Source organism: Heterocephalus glaber, unplaced genomic scaffold (assembly GCF_053883595.1).
Source record: "Heterocephalus glaber isolate CG9 unplaced genomic scaffold, H.glaber_assembly_v1.0 deba00001097, whole genome shotgun sequence".
In the NCBI taxonomy this organism is placed as follows: domain Eukaryota; kingdom Metazoa; phylum Chordata; class Mammalia; order Rodentia; family Bathyergidae; genus Heterocephalus; species Heterocephalus glaber.
The window spans coordinates 4,353,641-4,369,843 of record NW_028258191.1 but is presented as its reverse complement, the minus strand read 5'-3'; the positions used below and the strand labels follow the sequence as shown (position 1 = coordinate 4,369,843).

Here is a 16,203-nt window from a genome sequence, read left to right as displayed (position 1 = left end):
TGCTGCAGCCAAGACAGTGTGGTTACACCTTCCCGGAAGTTATTGTTTCTCGAGGTCCTGATTGGAAAACCGACAGGACGGGAGGAGTCGTGTTCATCCATCTGCGCCTGCGCGAGCCATCTCTGCCCCGGAGGTAGTCACTGGTCCTGCCTCACCCTCCCAGTGCAGGCATGGAGGTGTTATGCTGTTGCGCAATCTGGGCTGAGAGGACGCTGAGGTGGTGGACTGCTCACTAAATTTCCGTGGTGATTATGGGAAAAACCTTATGTTTACTGGTTCACATTAGTTTACATTTAAGAGGTGATTAAAAGTCAAAGGTGCAAGGGCTGGGGATTTAGCTCTGGTTCCACCGCCTGCCTCACAAGCACAAGGTCCCGTGTTTGATCCCATCAGAGGGTGATCACATATCAAGGTTGGCTCATTCTAAATTTCTTGTCATGAATTCTTGCTTAAATCCGGCCAAGAGGCAGATGTTGCACCAATGGGTCCAGAAGACCCTTTATTGAGGATAACAGGAAGATGTGCTCAGGGTATGCAGTACAAGAAAAGTGGTGTTGGGGTAACAGGAAAGTTACAAGCATAGCATAGCATACACATAAACCAGGCTTTTGGATTACAAAAGTTTTCGAGGTTAAAAGTTTTAAAAGCCTTGTCATGACTTTTTCTTTTTGTTGGATTCTCCCCCTTTGCGTTTAATTTGTCACGCCCAATAGATTCATTCTGCTGGGCTTCCTGGGGTTGTGATCCTCCTTGTCTTTTCCTAGGGTATTGTCTAAAATTTTTGGAGTGCTGGTTTGATATTCATGAAGTTCCTGAGGTGCTCTTTATCATGAAAGTATCTTATTTCAACATCAATTTTGAAAAATAGTTTTGCAGGGTCCATCAATCTGGGTTGGAGGCTGTTTTCCTTTAGGGCTTGAAATACATCACTCCAAGCTCTTCTTGCCTTGAGGGTTTGCATTGAGAAGTCTGCTGTGATTCTGATGGGCTTTCCTTTGTATGTGATTTGTTTCTTTTCTCTCACTGCTTGTAGAATTTTGTTCTTCTGTTGGATTTCTGGAATCCTAACGATTATATGCCTATGTATAGATTTTTTTTGATCAAGGCTATTTGGAGTCCTATATGCCTCACTTATCTGTATGTCAAGTTCTTTTCCCCTCCTTGGGAAGTTTTCTGCCATCACTTCTGTGAAGAGTATTTTTATGTCATCTGCACTCTCTCCTCTTTCTTCATTGACTCTGATCAGTCTTATGTTATTCTTCTTTGCATCATCTAGCAACTGTTGGATTGATTTCTCGTGTTCCTTTACAATTTTACAGCAATTTTTCTTTTCCTGGTCACTAATTGCAATCTTTTCTTCTGTATCTGAAATTCTATCCTCACATTGGTTCATTCTACTGTGCAGACTTTTGATGGAGTTTTTAGTTTCCTGGAAATCTGTTTGCATCTGTTTTATGGATTCCATTTGTTTCCTATGTTGGGATTCCATCATATTCCTCAGATCCTCTGTTTTTTTTATCTGTGTCCTCTCTAGATTTATTAATCATGTCTTGCACCATGAGCACAATCTTTGCTGTTATCTGAGTAATTATTTCTGATTTCATTTTTCCCAGATCCTCTTTTGTGTCCAGTTCAGAGAGTCCAGGTGGTTGAGTATCAGATTGTTCCATCTCATTTCCTTTTGGGGTTGCTGAAGGTGATCCAGAAGTCTGTTTTTGAGGCTTGTTTACGTGTCTTCTCATTTCCCGGGGCGGGGTGTGCTTCGGGCGCCTGTGTGGCTCACCTTCTCTGCCCTAGGAGCATGGAATGGCAGTGGAGGAGCTTCCTTCCGGGTGCTGGGACCGGCTCACCTTCTCTGCCCTAGGAGCTTGGTATAGTGGCGGGGGAGCTTCCTCTCTCCTTCATTTTTGATGTGAAGTATGTAGAAGGGGGACGAATGAAAAGAATCATCATAGTTTGAGATATGAGCAAGAGTTTGAGGAAGTTTTGGGGGCAGTTAAGGGAAAGAAGCAGCTGTTCTTTGGATGAGAATGACTGTGTGCAATTGATGGGTGAAAAGGAATGTTAGGATGTTTGCTTGTGTGTCACTGAATACTGTACTTCTCCCCCTTTGAAATTTTCTGAAACATGTATGAAATGATATAAATTGTTTTCTAATTTTTAATCTAATTATGAAGCTATTCAACTGGAGATCCCAATTCATCCCAGCTTTTTTTTGTGGTACTAGGAGTTGAACCTAGGGCCTTCACACTGAGCTACATACCCAAAGCTCCCTTTTAAACTTTGAGACAAGGTCTCACTAAGTCTCTAAATTGAGTCAGTGCTTACTAGAGAAAGAGATTTAATATAAGACATGCAAATATATACAGATTTACAAAACTGGCTTACAATGGCCACAGGCAGAGTCTGGTTTAGAATAGTGCAAAAGGGCTATTTGCACACTGGAGATCTGAAAGATCCAGTTGAAGGCCTGGAGCTCACTGTAGTGTCATATGCGAGTTCCCATCAGGAGGCTGAAGGGTCTGCGCTGGAAGTCAGGAGACCACGTCCAAGGTTAAGGTGAAGGTTGGCACTCTTCCAAAGAAACAGAAATGAGCCTTCCTTTTTCATTTCCCTTTTATTCCATTTGGGCTACAAGCCAATTGGCTGATGCCACTCACAGCCAGGGTTGGTCTTCTGTCTTCAGTAAATTCCTTCAGTCACACCTGGAACTATGCTGTTCCAATTTAGTTGGATGTTTCTTCCTCAAGTTAACACAGTCACTTAACTATCACAGCCAGCTTGGGCTCAAGCTTACAGTCCTCCTGCCTCAGCCTCCTGTATCCTCATATAGATATATACAGATATGTATATATAAATATAGCACATACACACATAATATAGCATGAACACATAGTTCTGGGATATAGGACTGAAAAAGGGAGAAGTATTTTAGTAGCCTTTTCAGATAATTGTGGAAATTTTTGATACTATACCAAAACTCAATAATTGGCAGTTTCTTAATATTTCAATGTGAAATACAAAACCATATCAATGAAATTTTTATACGTTGTTACATTAAAATCCATTCCCCTTTGTTGCACTTTGCATGAACTCAGGCATGATTTAGTAATATTGTGTATTTGGTCACTTGGAAAATATTGTTCAGTGAGTTACACATGTTTTCCAAATGTTCATGCATTTTATTAGACAATATCAAAAATAACATTAATTAACATCATTATTTATGTTGGCAGGAAAATCTTTAAATATTGGGAAGCTGTTAGGTTCACCATTGTGAACAGATACAAGTTTTCCAAAATTAGTAATTTTAGTAACTTTTGTTTGGAAGCTTGAATTTTACCCTTGCCAACTAACAGTGTCATTTATATCTTTGATTGTGACAGGGTTACTTTGTTCATTTTCAGGCAAGTATCTGCAAAATAACCACTGAAAATGCGGTAGTTTAGCATGCAATTCAAACAATCATACACATTCTCTTCTTTGAGCTACACTGGACTTGGGCATTCAGAAGCACTTTATGCATGTTTCCCATTCTGAATATTAAAAAGACACATACTCAATGGACAATAAATGAAAGGGCTAATAATGCTTACAGCCCCACCAAGTAATTCTTCACTGAAATCGGCTTTTTCTTTTTCTTTTCTTTTTGATGTGAGTTCATGGCAGTAAAGAATCCAGTGATTACTGCTTGGCATTGCTGTCTTGAGCCAAGCTAATAACATCTTAGCATTATAATGAAAATAATTTTGACCTTTTAAATCTCTGAAAAGGTTGTGTGGACTTCCAGGAGACTGTAGACCATTCTTGAGAACGGCAGTGTCAATCGGGCTGCTACTAGACTTTCCAAAAAACTTCTGCAAAATTGTGACATTGTCTTCCAGTATCATATGACCAGACAATGTAGCTGTAAAACAGTATAAACTTGAAACTGCAAAATAGATCAAGACCCATGAGAAGAAACATGATCAAAGGAGAGCAGAGATTCAGTAATAGGCAACATAAGCAATTTATGGGACAGTGTTTGGAGAGAAACACATAATAGGGATGCTTATTCTAAACTTGCCTTTCTTTGCTTACAATGTGTTTCAAGAACAGCATGCTTCAGGAACAATCTCAAGGTCACTGTGGCTTGCTGCCTTCCACTAATTTCTGCTTCTAGGTGTACATAGAAATGAGTTTATGTTGGTTTTTGTTTTGTTTTAGTTTGATTTTGTAGAGGAGAGAGACAACCAGAATTCAGGCAAGATATGCCTTACTTTGCAACCTGAATTTGCCTTTGGGGCACAAATTTGGTTGCTTCCCATTAGACTGATTTGAACTCTCACACTCGGGCCAGTTTTGCTACATCTTCTCTCTCCAGAGTGCTTGTGGTTGTTTATGGCTATTAATAAAGACCTGATGACATCTGGGCCAGTACAACTTTGTGAGAAAGGCAATTATGTATTTGGGGTGAGGCTTTATTTTTTAAATGAAGAGCAATCTCATTTCTTTAAAGACCCTTATAGCCACAGAATTGAGTGAAGCAAAGGAGCTGTGTTCACAGCAGTAACTAAGGGAGCCCATTTGTTAGGTCACCCTGTGTAGTGTTGACAACATGGGATGCTGTATTTGCCAGGCTGGCCCAGGAGGAGGTCACCTGAGAGAGGAGGCCACTGGGGTAGAATCTAGAAGTGGAAAATAGAGAAAAGGCCATCTTCACTGCATTGATGCAGTTTGGACATTATTAGAGAAAACAAAATTCTCTGTTCCTTCAGCATCCTCTCTGGCTCTGAATGGTGTGGGCAGAGTTCTCATGGGCGGGATCCACCCCACTCTGGGAACTAGACTTGCAGAAAACACCTTACTTTAGCACCAGCCCAGTAAGATAGAAGGATTTGCTGACCAGCAGGTTTTACCTTGATACTTTGGTGGTGTAGGATTGGGGTAGATATGATGATGAAATCCCAGAATCGGTCAGCAGCTCTCTCATGTCTCTCCTCTTATGGTGGATGACTTGGATCTTGCTGGACATCCTGAAGGGTAAGTTGGAATCAAGAGACAAGAGACTATTTCCAAGTTGCTGTGACAGTAGTGAAGAGGGACAAGATTGTGAAACAGGAACCAAAGCAGGAGAAGGGGAAAGGGAGCCATGATATTTTTCTTCTCATGAGGAAAATTTCATTAAAGAAAGCTGAGCCTGAGCCAAGGTTGCTTATTAGTGAGAAACAATAATGCCTTACATTTTAAAAAGCACTTGACCTTATAGAACATTTTCACATTTATATTGCCATGGTTGCACCGCTCTACAATAAACTGAGACAAGCAAGGGGAAACTGAGCCCCTCAGCTTGCAGAAATCCTCGGAGATACTTCTAAAATAAGGAAATACACAAGTTGTAAAAATCTGCCTATACATTTGAGCCACAAGGCTCTTCCATGGTATAAAGCTGAAGGTAGGAATGAATGCCAATATGAGTGCTTTTAAAAAATTCTCCTTTGATGTCACAAAAAACCAAGAAGGACCTAACCTTTCTTTCAAACGTAGGACATTCACAATGAGAATAGAAGCTATTCTGTTTTGAATGTTTCTGATGAGATCTTTACGTTTTTCTTTTTTCTTTTCTTCAAAACAAGAATAAAGTCTTCTGGTGAATTTCAGTTTGTCTCTGTCTTTATTACTCCAAGGGCAATAAGTGTTGACAGTACACATAATTCTAGTAATAAATATTTTTTCGGCACCTGGTAAAATTTCTAACAGTTGAGGGTCTCTCAGCCTTGAAAGAGCCCTGGGTTTCTTGTTTGTACCTAAAGTCATAAAAACTGGCTTAAATCCTACAATTTGCAAAAGATTGAACTTCTTGGGGCTCAGGGTTCTCATCTGTAAAATGCAATAATGGTATTTACTTCATAAGGTATTATAACTAGATTAATGGAAGTATCACACAGAAAAATTGTACTGCACAACTGCTTGGCACATTGGTATGGTATATATAAATAAGAGTTGATTAGCATGGGCTCACAAGAATTGATGTTATAATTTTCAGGAATTGTGTTAGTTGCTAAGCCATGAGTAGCTTGGAATGATAATGGTGAGAATATCTACACCATAGACATCAACAACCATAAATCAGGGTTTTTCCCTAGCTAGTAGCTAAAGATTCAAAAGCACACAGCAAAGCTGTGTTTAAAATAAATACAAGTTTTTCTCTTGGTATTCATTTTCTTATTTGATGTTATTCTAAAAATTATAATGAACTAAATATTTTTGGTATAAATGTCTTGAAAATATAATGAATTTTCTTGGTTGCTCGATGGTTCAAAGTGCCATTGAAAAAAATCACAGGACTGGATTCCAGGCATCAGCAAGCTTAGTGGTTATGGTAAATATTTTTGGTTGTCTACCCAAAAAACAAACCCCCTGTCCTTGACCCTTTTCCCTCACTATAGAACTAGGTTCCTGTTTTCAGAGAAGGTAGGACTTACCTCTAATTTATAGCCTCACAGATGGACTGCTTTAGTTAGTCATGGGAATGTGATTTTCCTCCACCAGTGATTGGGTTAGTAGTGGGGGTATGACTGAGCTCTGGCTTGTATTTTCAGACTCAAAAACAGACCCCTTGTTTTAGTTACTTTCTTCATTGCTGAGGCAAAATACCCAACACTCACAAGTTAAGGGAGGAAAGGTTTATTTTGGCTTACAGCTTGTAGAAGTTTTAGTCCATAATTGGCTAGCTCCAAGGCAGAGTGGCATGGTAGACAGGCATTGCAGAGGAGAAACAGTTCATGGTGGGCAGAAAGTAGCAAAGCAAGAAAGAGGCCTTTACAGCTTCTTTCTTGCCCTTTTATACTCTATCTAGACTACCTGGATTAGGGTGGGTGCCAAACCAATCAGTGGACTGATTTAGTAATCACACACCCTTAATCCCAGTGCCCTTAATCCTAGCATTGCACTATGAATCAATCACACACTTGAGATTTATCCACCTCTGAAAAAGCCCCCATCTACGACCACATGAGACACAAGCCATAACTCCCCTGTTAGAAAAAAGCCCTTGCTTTTCTGTCCATCCACTCTAGTGTGACTATGTGACCAATAGTCAACAGACAAGTAGGAAAAAAGTCAACTCCCTCTGGTTGTCTCAGAAGAAAAGTAGAGAATGTCCATTTTTGTGACAACATCACTGAGTCATTGATTGAACGCTAGACCTGCCTCTCTGCAATAAAAATGGTTTAAACCACAATTAAATCTTCCTGTTATGTACTACCAAAAGCATTCTTATACTGTACAGGGAGGGCAGTATATTGCAAGTACAGCTGGTTTTTCAAAATTCTATAATTTGTAGTTGATATCTACAACCCACCTATAATCTCAAAAGTGCAGGGCTCAGCACGAAATGAGACCATATTATGGGGTGAAGATAGGTCTGGAATGGGGATCTCCTCCTGGGTTTTTGTGCATTTGTTTAGCTATGAAAATTGGGTCAAGCATCACTTTGAAGTCCTCAAAGAGATTCATGCATTGACATTTTGAGATATCACCCTTGAGCCATTCTCCTGTGTCATTAGGATCCTTTTAGAATTATTCTTATTGTTATATTATCCTGAATGCTTACCAGAAAAAGTTAACCTGGGAACTTCACTCAGAGCTGGAAAAATGATGAATAAAGATTTAAAAGAGTAGTAGAGATAGTGGTACAGTGCTCTAAAAGCTGTTTCTATTTCCCTCTCACAGAGAGAAACAAAATTCAAAAGAAACACGTCATCCTGCATGTATGAACGGAAGAACCTGAAGAAGATGAGGCTTTTCCAGCAGGTGAAATAGTAAACTAGTACTAGAATAAACTCCTGACTAGGTGTCAGAACCACCTAATGACCACTCAACAGACAGTATCCTTACAGCTTCATAAGCGAATGCTAGCAGCAACAGCACAGGAGAATGTTTCGAAAAAGCATGTGATGTTGGTTTTGTTCTTGGATGCAGACTTGAAGAATCTCTGCCTTTCTGGATGGTTTCTCTGGTTGTTCCCACAGTCGGGGGTTTCCAGACTTGCTGTAGGAGCACTGCACACAGAAGATAGGAAATGGGATTCAAGACGGTGTGAAAATAGCCCTGTGTTCTTCATCTCCTCACAGCCACAGTTCCTGGCTCATCTCATCTCTGTGTAGCCTGTGATGGAGTCTGATGGTAACTTCTTTGCATACTCCAAAGGCTCTAAGCTTCAGAGAACTCAGCTGCCAGGCTAGTGCTGGAGAGGGACAATGGTGACAGTAAGAAGCCATATTCAGGGCTCTCAGCACTAGGAAATGACAGAGAATTCTAGGAAGTCTGTGAATGGCCTCTGAGGCTGTTTAGAGCTTATAAAGTCCCCCTTTCTCTGTTAACTGAAAACTCCCATAGAATTGAAAGGAACCTCTGTCTAGTTTATTTCAAAGGAGGGTTTGTAACTATATCTATCTATCTATCTATCTATCTATCTATCTATGTAAAATGCATTATACAAGTTGCTCCTTACTGGCTAATTTTCAGAGCTAAATATCCTAACTGCTTCAAAACATTTCTTTTTCATATTATTCAGAGGGACGGAGAATGGGGTCTGACATCAGAAGCAGTTTCCATTTATATGCTCTGTTTCTCTCTCTCTAGGGAAGTAGCAGATGTTTATACCTTCAGAAACTTTTTAAGGAAAAACTGTTCACTGATAAGTGTTCATCAGAATAAAATCAACTTCAAAAAGGAGGGGAGTTACTGCTTTGTATTCTTATTATTAGGTATCAATGAACTCCAAATCGCGTAAAGCTGTTGGAAATTCTCGAATGAAGCCACACAGTTTACTTGCTAGGTAGAGAAGCTAACAAGAATGTGTCAGGGCAGCTCTAGAGTTATGGCCTTTAATTTTGGGGTGTGTGAGTGAAATTCTAGAAGTGATATGTATAAGAATAATTATAACACCATCTCACTCCCTCAAGTCCAGGAAGAGGGAGCACGCGCGCACACACACACACAGACACACACACACACACACAAGGGTATGGTGGGGGTATGTGTATACAGGAGTGTGTCCATGAGTGTGTGTGTATTTAAGCTACAATCATGCTACTATTACATCATTGAAAATTATACCTTAAATAATTCAGTGACAGAGACACATTTAAGTTACCTAAAAAAAATGGTGTATTGGAAGCAATGCTTCTTCTGTGCCTCATGGTGATTTGAAAAAGTGGGGAATCAAGGAAAAGCCACACATTCTAGCCGCAGGAAGAATGGGAATTGGAGTAGAGTCAGGTGAAAGGGAAAAGAGGAGTTATCCAATTCCACACAGAAAGCCTGCCCTTCCTTCATGTGACTTTGAACTATTCTTTGTGGTCTATGCCTCCATCTGACTATTTCTGCTTTCCCATATTTTTTTGCTATAAGAAAAACTCATGATAGAGTTTCTACTTCCCTTTAACCTCTGTGGTTATGTGTGGATCCAACTGCACCTGACAGTTTCTCTCAATTCACTGTTTCAGCCATAGAGCTTGCCTCTCCCTGCCTCACAGTCTCTGGGAAAGAAGTTGATGACTCAGTGCATCCTGTACAGGACGGTCCCTATTCTGTGGTTTTACTTTCTGTGGCTTCCATTACCTGGGGTCAACCTCCAGCTGAAAATATTCAAGGCAAAATTATAGAAATAAACAATTCATAGGTTTTTATTTGTCAGCCATTCTGAATAGCATGATTCACCCAGGATGTGAATCACCTTTTTGTCTAGCTTGTCCATTTTGTATACGCTCCTTGCCTATTAGCCACTTAGTAGTCATCTTGGTCATCAGATCAACTATTGCAGGTTCACAGTACTTGTGTTCAGGTAACCCTTATTTTACTACTCATGGCTCCAGAGCACAAGCATAGGATGGGTAGCAATCTGGATATACCAAAGAGAAGCCATAAAATGTTTCCTTCAGTTGTTTCATTCAATTTATCTAACACAACTAAAGTTCATTTATATGTTACCTTTTCATTGAACCTTTTTAAACCATCTCATCTAAAGGAGACACTGAACCATGTGTCCCTTTCCCCTATTCCCCATCATTTTATTTCCTCTATAGTCTTATAATCTGAAGTTACATTATTTGTTTTATAATATATTCCCACGAAAGGAAGGACTTGGCCAATCTTATTCACACTTTCATTCACCATCTCAAGAATCTTACACAGTGACTGACAACCATACATATTTGTTAAATGAACTAATAAATAAATGGAGTCAGTGATGGATATATGAGACAAAACTACTATGGAGTCTTAGATCTCCAGCTTTAGTGTAGACATGAATTACCTGTTACTTGTTAAAAATACAGATTCATTACAAATATTCTTATTGAATCATTCTGGGGTAGAACATAGGATTTGTCACTTTAAACAAGCATTCTGAGTGATTTTGATATATGTGGTCTTAGGACAACATTTTGGAAAACGCTGCTGGAGATGAACTTCAAGATCTTCAATTTGTAATTCCCTACCCAGTCAGTGTGAGGACAGACATGAGATTATAGGAGGCCATGCACTGGAAGATTAGAGCTGTATCTGTTTGTCACCCAAGCACTGTCTTGTCAAGTTACCTGTTTCTCACAATTAGATCAGAAAGTTGTGATCAAATAAGAGGTATCAAATTCACTTCAAGTACTAGTAACATACATGGCTCAGAACCTTCTTTCATAGCATATTTCCAGAGCTTCTGAATTTGCAATATTCACCAATAGACTAATTTAAGACTTTATAATAGGATATATTTTTCTTCCACCATCATTAAAATCCTCATGCAATTTGTTTAGGGGTTTTATAAAACAAGTTAACATATTAAAAAGTGAGAAGAAAGGTATCACTGAAAAGAAGATGGAGCAGTAAACAGCAACAAATCAACCTCTCCAAGATTCGGAATCCAGACACTGGAAAATAACAACTTGAGGAAGAAAAAAAGGAGAGAGGTGGATCCCTGGCACCCAGGCAGGATCTGAAGGGGAAATTAGAGCCCACAACGAAAGTGAAGAGACAGACCACAACACAGAAAAAGGAGGTGGCAAAGAGCACATTCTCCCTGGCTCCCGGCTCATGGCATGAGAGAGGAGGAATGAATCTACAGAGACACATTGAGGGAGGGAAAGGAAGAAGTTAATTTATCATTATTTGCAGATGACATGATACTCTATACAGAAGGCCCCCAAAACTCCACTAAAAGACTCCTAGATTTAATTCAGTAACCTAGCAGGATACAAAGTCAACACTCAAAAAACATTAGCATTCCTTTACACTAATAACAAACTCACTGAGAGAGAAATTAGGGATACAACACCTTTCACAATAGCAAAAAATGAAATAGCTAGGAGTTAATCTAATGAAGGAAATAAAGGACTTTTACATTGAAAACTATAGTACTCTGAAAAAAGAAATTGAAGAGGATATCAGAAAATGGAAAGATATCCCTTATTTTTGGATAAGCAAAACCAATGCAGTGAAAATGGCCATACTTTCAAAGCTGTTACACAGATTTAATGCAATTCTGGTCAAAATACCAATAAAACACCTCACAGAACTAGAGAAGACAATCCTAAAATTCATTTGAAACCTGAAGAGACCTCAAATAGCAAAAGCAATTTTGGGCAACAAAAGCAAGCCAAGGAGTAGCACAATCCCTGACTTGAAATAGTACTACAAAGCTACTGTGATAGAAACAGCATGGCATTGTCAAAAAAAGACCCAAGGAAGGCCAGGGATTTAGCTCAGTGGTGCTGCTGATTGCCTTGCAAGTGCAAGGACCCAAGTTCAATCCCCAGTACCAAAACAAAGAATTTCAACAAAAGACCCAAGGGTCAATAGAACAGAATAGAAAATGCAGAAAGAACTCCAAACACACTCAGCCACCTTATCTTTGACAAAGGGGCCAAACACCTTCACTGGAAGAAAGCCTTTTTAATAAATGGTGCTAGGAAAACTCGCTTTCCACATGCCAAAGATTAAAGCTAGACCCATATCTCTCACCTGCGCTAAACTAAAATTGAAATGGATCAAAGATCTAAATATTAAAACAGAAACAATCAGTTGGAATATAGACTAGTAAAATTCTTGACGACATAGGTGTAGGCAAAGATTTTATGAACAAAACCCTTATTGCCCAGGAAGTATTACAAAGAATCAACAACTTGGATCATATCATATTGAAAAGATTTTGCACAGCAAAGAAAACCACCAACAGAGTGAAGAGACAACCCAGAACGGGACAAAAAAATGTTACCAGCTACTCCTCAGACAAAGGACTAACATCTAGAAGACATAAAGAACTAAAAAGACCCTAAAACAAAAACCCCTCCAAATTTAAAGACCCAATCCAAAAATGGGTATATGAAATAGACACTTCTTAGAAGAGGTACAAGCAACAAATAAACATATGAAAAACGTTCAACATCACTGGTCATTCAAGAAATGCAAATTAAAACAGGGCTGATATTCTATCACTCTCCAGAAAGAATGGCTCTCATCAAGAAATCAACCAATGGGCTGGGGATTTAGCTCAGTGGTTCCGCCACCTGCCTCACAAGCAGAAGGACCCGAGTTCAATCCCCGGTACCAAAAAAAAAGAAATCAACTAATGGGCTAGGGATTTAGCTCAGTGGTTCCACCGCAACCCTCGCAAGTGCAAGGACTGGAGTTCGATCCCTAGTACCAAAAAAAAAAAAAAAAAAAAAAAAAAAATGAAGAAATCAACCAATAACAAATGCTGACAAGGCTGTGAAGAAAAAGGAACACTTCTTCACTGTTGATGGGAGTGTGAATTGCTACAGTTATTATGGAAATTGGCATGGAGATTCCTTAGAAAACTAAAACTAGAGATCCCATTTAACCTACCTATTCCTCTTCTAGGTATCTTCCCAAAGAGTTAAAAGCATCATATCACAGTGACATATACACACCTATGTTTAATAGCCGCACAATTTGTAATAGCTAAATTTTGCAACTAGCCCATATGCCTGTCAACAGGTGAATGGATAAAGAAAATGTGATATTAAGGACCTGAGTTCAATCCCCGGTACCAAAAAAAAAAGAAAGAAAGAAAAAAAGAAAATGTGATATGTATATACAATAGAGTACAACTCTGCCATAAAGAAGGATAAACTTGAGTCATTTTTAGGTAAATGGATGCACCTCAAGACCAAAATTTTAAGTGAAATAAACCAGACATACAAGTTTAAATATCACTTTGTTTCTCTTGTGTGAGAAACCCAAAGGGTAAATAAGGAGCACAGTGGAAGATAGATATTAGGAAGCAGGAAGAACATGTTAGAAAAGAAGAATTAAGATATATTATGTACAGGTACAAATTCCTCATGATGAATGTGATCATTATGTAAGACAAAAATGTAGTAATAAAAATACAAATTTTTTTAAAAGAAGAAAAAGAAAAAAGTGAAAATAAAGGAAATTGTTCTAGTAGATAATCCTTACAACAACAGGCTGGGATGAGGGCATTTTACTCTTCCCACTTGATTGGTGAACAATGTGGGGTACAGAGGTTAGGTGAACCACTCAGGGTGGTACAGATGGTAAGTGATGGAGCCAGACTCTGAACCCATGTACATAGGGCCTAGAGGCTGCACATTTATCTCCTCAAGTGAAAAGAGAGATCTGAGGTTGGCAATGTGCTCTGAGTATCTTCATGAAGCCATACTTAGTCCTAAGTAGAGCTTTCCATATACATAAAATAAACCAATGGTTCTCTTTCTGTTTAAGGTAGAGGCTTGTGTTTTCTGCCTTTGGCAATTAAAGGCAACTAATACCTTTATCAAGTACTTTAATTTTTTTTTCTTTTTGTATATCAGATTCTTTTTTTTTTCTTTAAATTGTTGTTTTGTGTCACTTGGACAACTTTAATCAAGATATTCAGAGCCTGGCACAGTGGTGCACACCTGCGATCCCAGAGCTGAGGGAGGCTGAGGCAGAAGGATCACAAGTTTGAATCTTGTCTGGGAAACTTGGTACAACTCTGTCTTAAAATAAAAAATTAAATTAAATTAAAGAGCCTAGGGATGTAGCTCAGTGGTAGAGTTCTCCTGGGTTTGATCCCCAATACTAGGGAAAAAAAGATACTCAAAATATTTGGGATATAGTTGGCATTATGTAAATATGTTAGGTAAATAAATATATTACTTTTGCTTTTCAGTCCCTTCCGCCAGTTTCAGGCCTTGTCTTTTCCTTCCATGCTGTGATCAAAGTAATGACATTTGCTCTGATTTTCCTTTATTTGAGGAAGTTCTAGAGAAAAAAAATTATTTTTATGGTTTGGAGCAAGTCTTCAGTTGAATCCTATGGTACTTCACAAATTATGCTTGATTTATTAGCCACAGAGAAAATCAAGAATTGCTACCTTTATAGGTTAGCTATATATATTGGGGGGGGTACCAGGGATCAAACTCAGGACCTTGCGCATACGAGGCACATGCGGTGCCACTGAGCTAAATCCCCAGCCCATTTAGCTATATTTAAAAACCCTTGAATGAGAACTTATGATCCTCTCAGGGCCTTATCAAATGTGCTGGTTCATTTCTAAGCTTCTCTGTCTACTCTCTGCTTGTGGCTACCCTACTCTGCCGCTTGTAGTTTCTTAACGGAAGGTACCAACACGAGATCACAGAACCAAGGAGTAAAGTAGTTGGGGTATTTTTGAATCCTACCTCTGTGGCTATGGAGAATAGAATATTTTGATTATTCAAGGTTTGTCTATGAACCTATCCCTGAGATCATAAGAAATGAAAGTAGGAGAGGATAGTCCTCAAGAGGAAAGTTTGAACACTTATCCAAAGAAAGTAATGATTGCTGAGCAGGTGTAAATAACAGATGTCTATTAAAAATATCTTCACAAGATAGTGTTTCTCCCAAATCTCTCTACATGGCATATGAGGTGTTTCATGACCTGATCCCTGCTGACCTACATAGCCAAAGTTCTGTCCTTTGGATCTTGATTAACCCCAAGTCCCTGTGCACTGAAGGCGTGGTCCCCAGCCCATGGCATCACTGGTGATGAACCTTTAGGAGGTGGGTCCTAGTGAAAGGATGTTATGTTATTGGGAGCATGCCCATGAAGAGCATGTAGGAACCCTAGTCCTTTCCTGTCTCTCTCATTGCTTCCTGGCAACCATGAGATGAACAACTCCCTCTACCATATGCTCCCACTATGATGTACTATGTGACACAGGCCAAGAGCAACATGGCCCAGTGACCATGAACTGAAACTTCTGAAACCATGAAAAAAAAATAAACATTTCCTCTTTTTAAATTGATTACCAGGAATTTTGTCACAGTAACAGAAAATGTACTAACACACACACACTTGTCACAATATTTAACAGCATATAGCCTGACTGCTGTAATTTAAATATTTGTCCTCAGAATTCATGTGTTGAAAATTTAATCCTCAAACTCATATGTTAATGGTATTTGGAGGTGAGGCCTTTGGGAGGACTAAAAGTAGATGTGAGGATTGAACTTTCATGATGGCGTTTGTGGCTTTATAGGAAGAGAGTCCTGAACTAGTGTGCTTGCTCTGTCTTGCTATGTGATGCCCTCTGTCATACTATGATGCAAAAAGAAGGCCTTCTCCAAATGCCAAGCAGATGTCAACACTATGCTCACCTCCCAGGTGGCCGAACTGTGAGCCAAACAAGCTTATATTTTTTATAAATTACCTGGTCTTGGGTATTTTATATAGACTAAGACTCTAACCTTGTGACAGATTACCTTGGGCTTTCATGCTGTTTGGGTCCTCTGGGCAGTGAAATGTTGGTAAATATTTGTCAACTGGATCTTCAGGGACAAAAAAAAGCACTGATAATGTTTGCCAATTTCTGTTGTGTAAATACTCTCCTTGTGTCTGGTTCCAAGCTATTAAGGTAACATCAATGAGTTTAGGTTGGGGAGCAGGGGCATACAGCAGTACCAGCAGGCTCCAGAACACCATTGCCTTGAGGTCTTCCCTATTCTATTCTTTCTGCCCACAATGACCTTGCCTAAGTTCTAATTTAACTTCCCACAAACACTTCCTACAGGTCTTCAACCCATGGCCCAGCTATTGCCACTTTGTGTAGAAGCAGAGATCCTCCTACCTGCTTCCAAGACCCCTACATTTCTCTCTAGCACAGATGAGATGATATGCTCATGGTACATATGTGCTTCCTAAATTACCTAGTACAC

At 39.2% G+C, this 16,203-nt stretch overlaps 1 long non-coding RNA gene across 1 annotated transcript; it reads right to left on the bottom strand.

Annotated features, from left to right (window-relative positions):
- On the bottom strand, positions 1-10,649 carry LOC147828426 (uncharacterized). The gene is made up of 3 exons (XR_015450835.1): positions 7,879-10,649; positions 4,899-5,015; positions 1-3,931 (listed from the first exon to the last, which is right to left on the bottom strand). It is a non-coding gene; the product is annotated as an uncharacterized LOC147828426 (long non-coding RNA).
- Between the last annotated feature and the right edge of the window lie 5,554 nt (positions 10,650-16,203).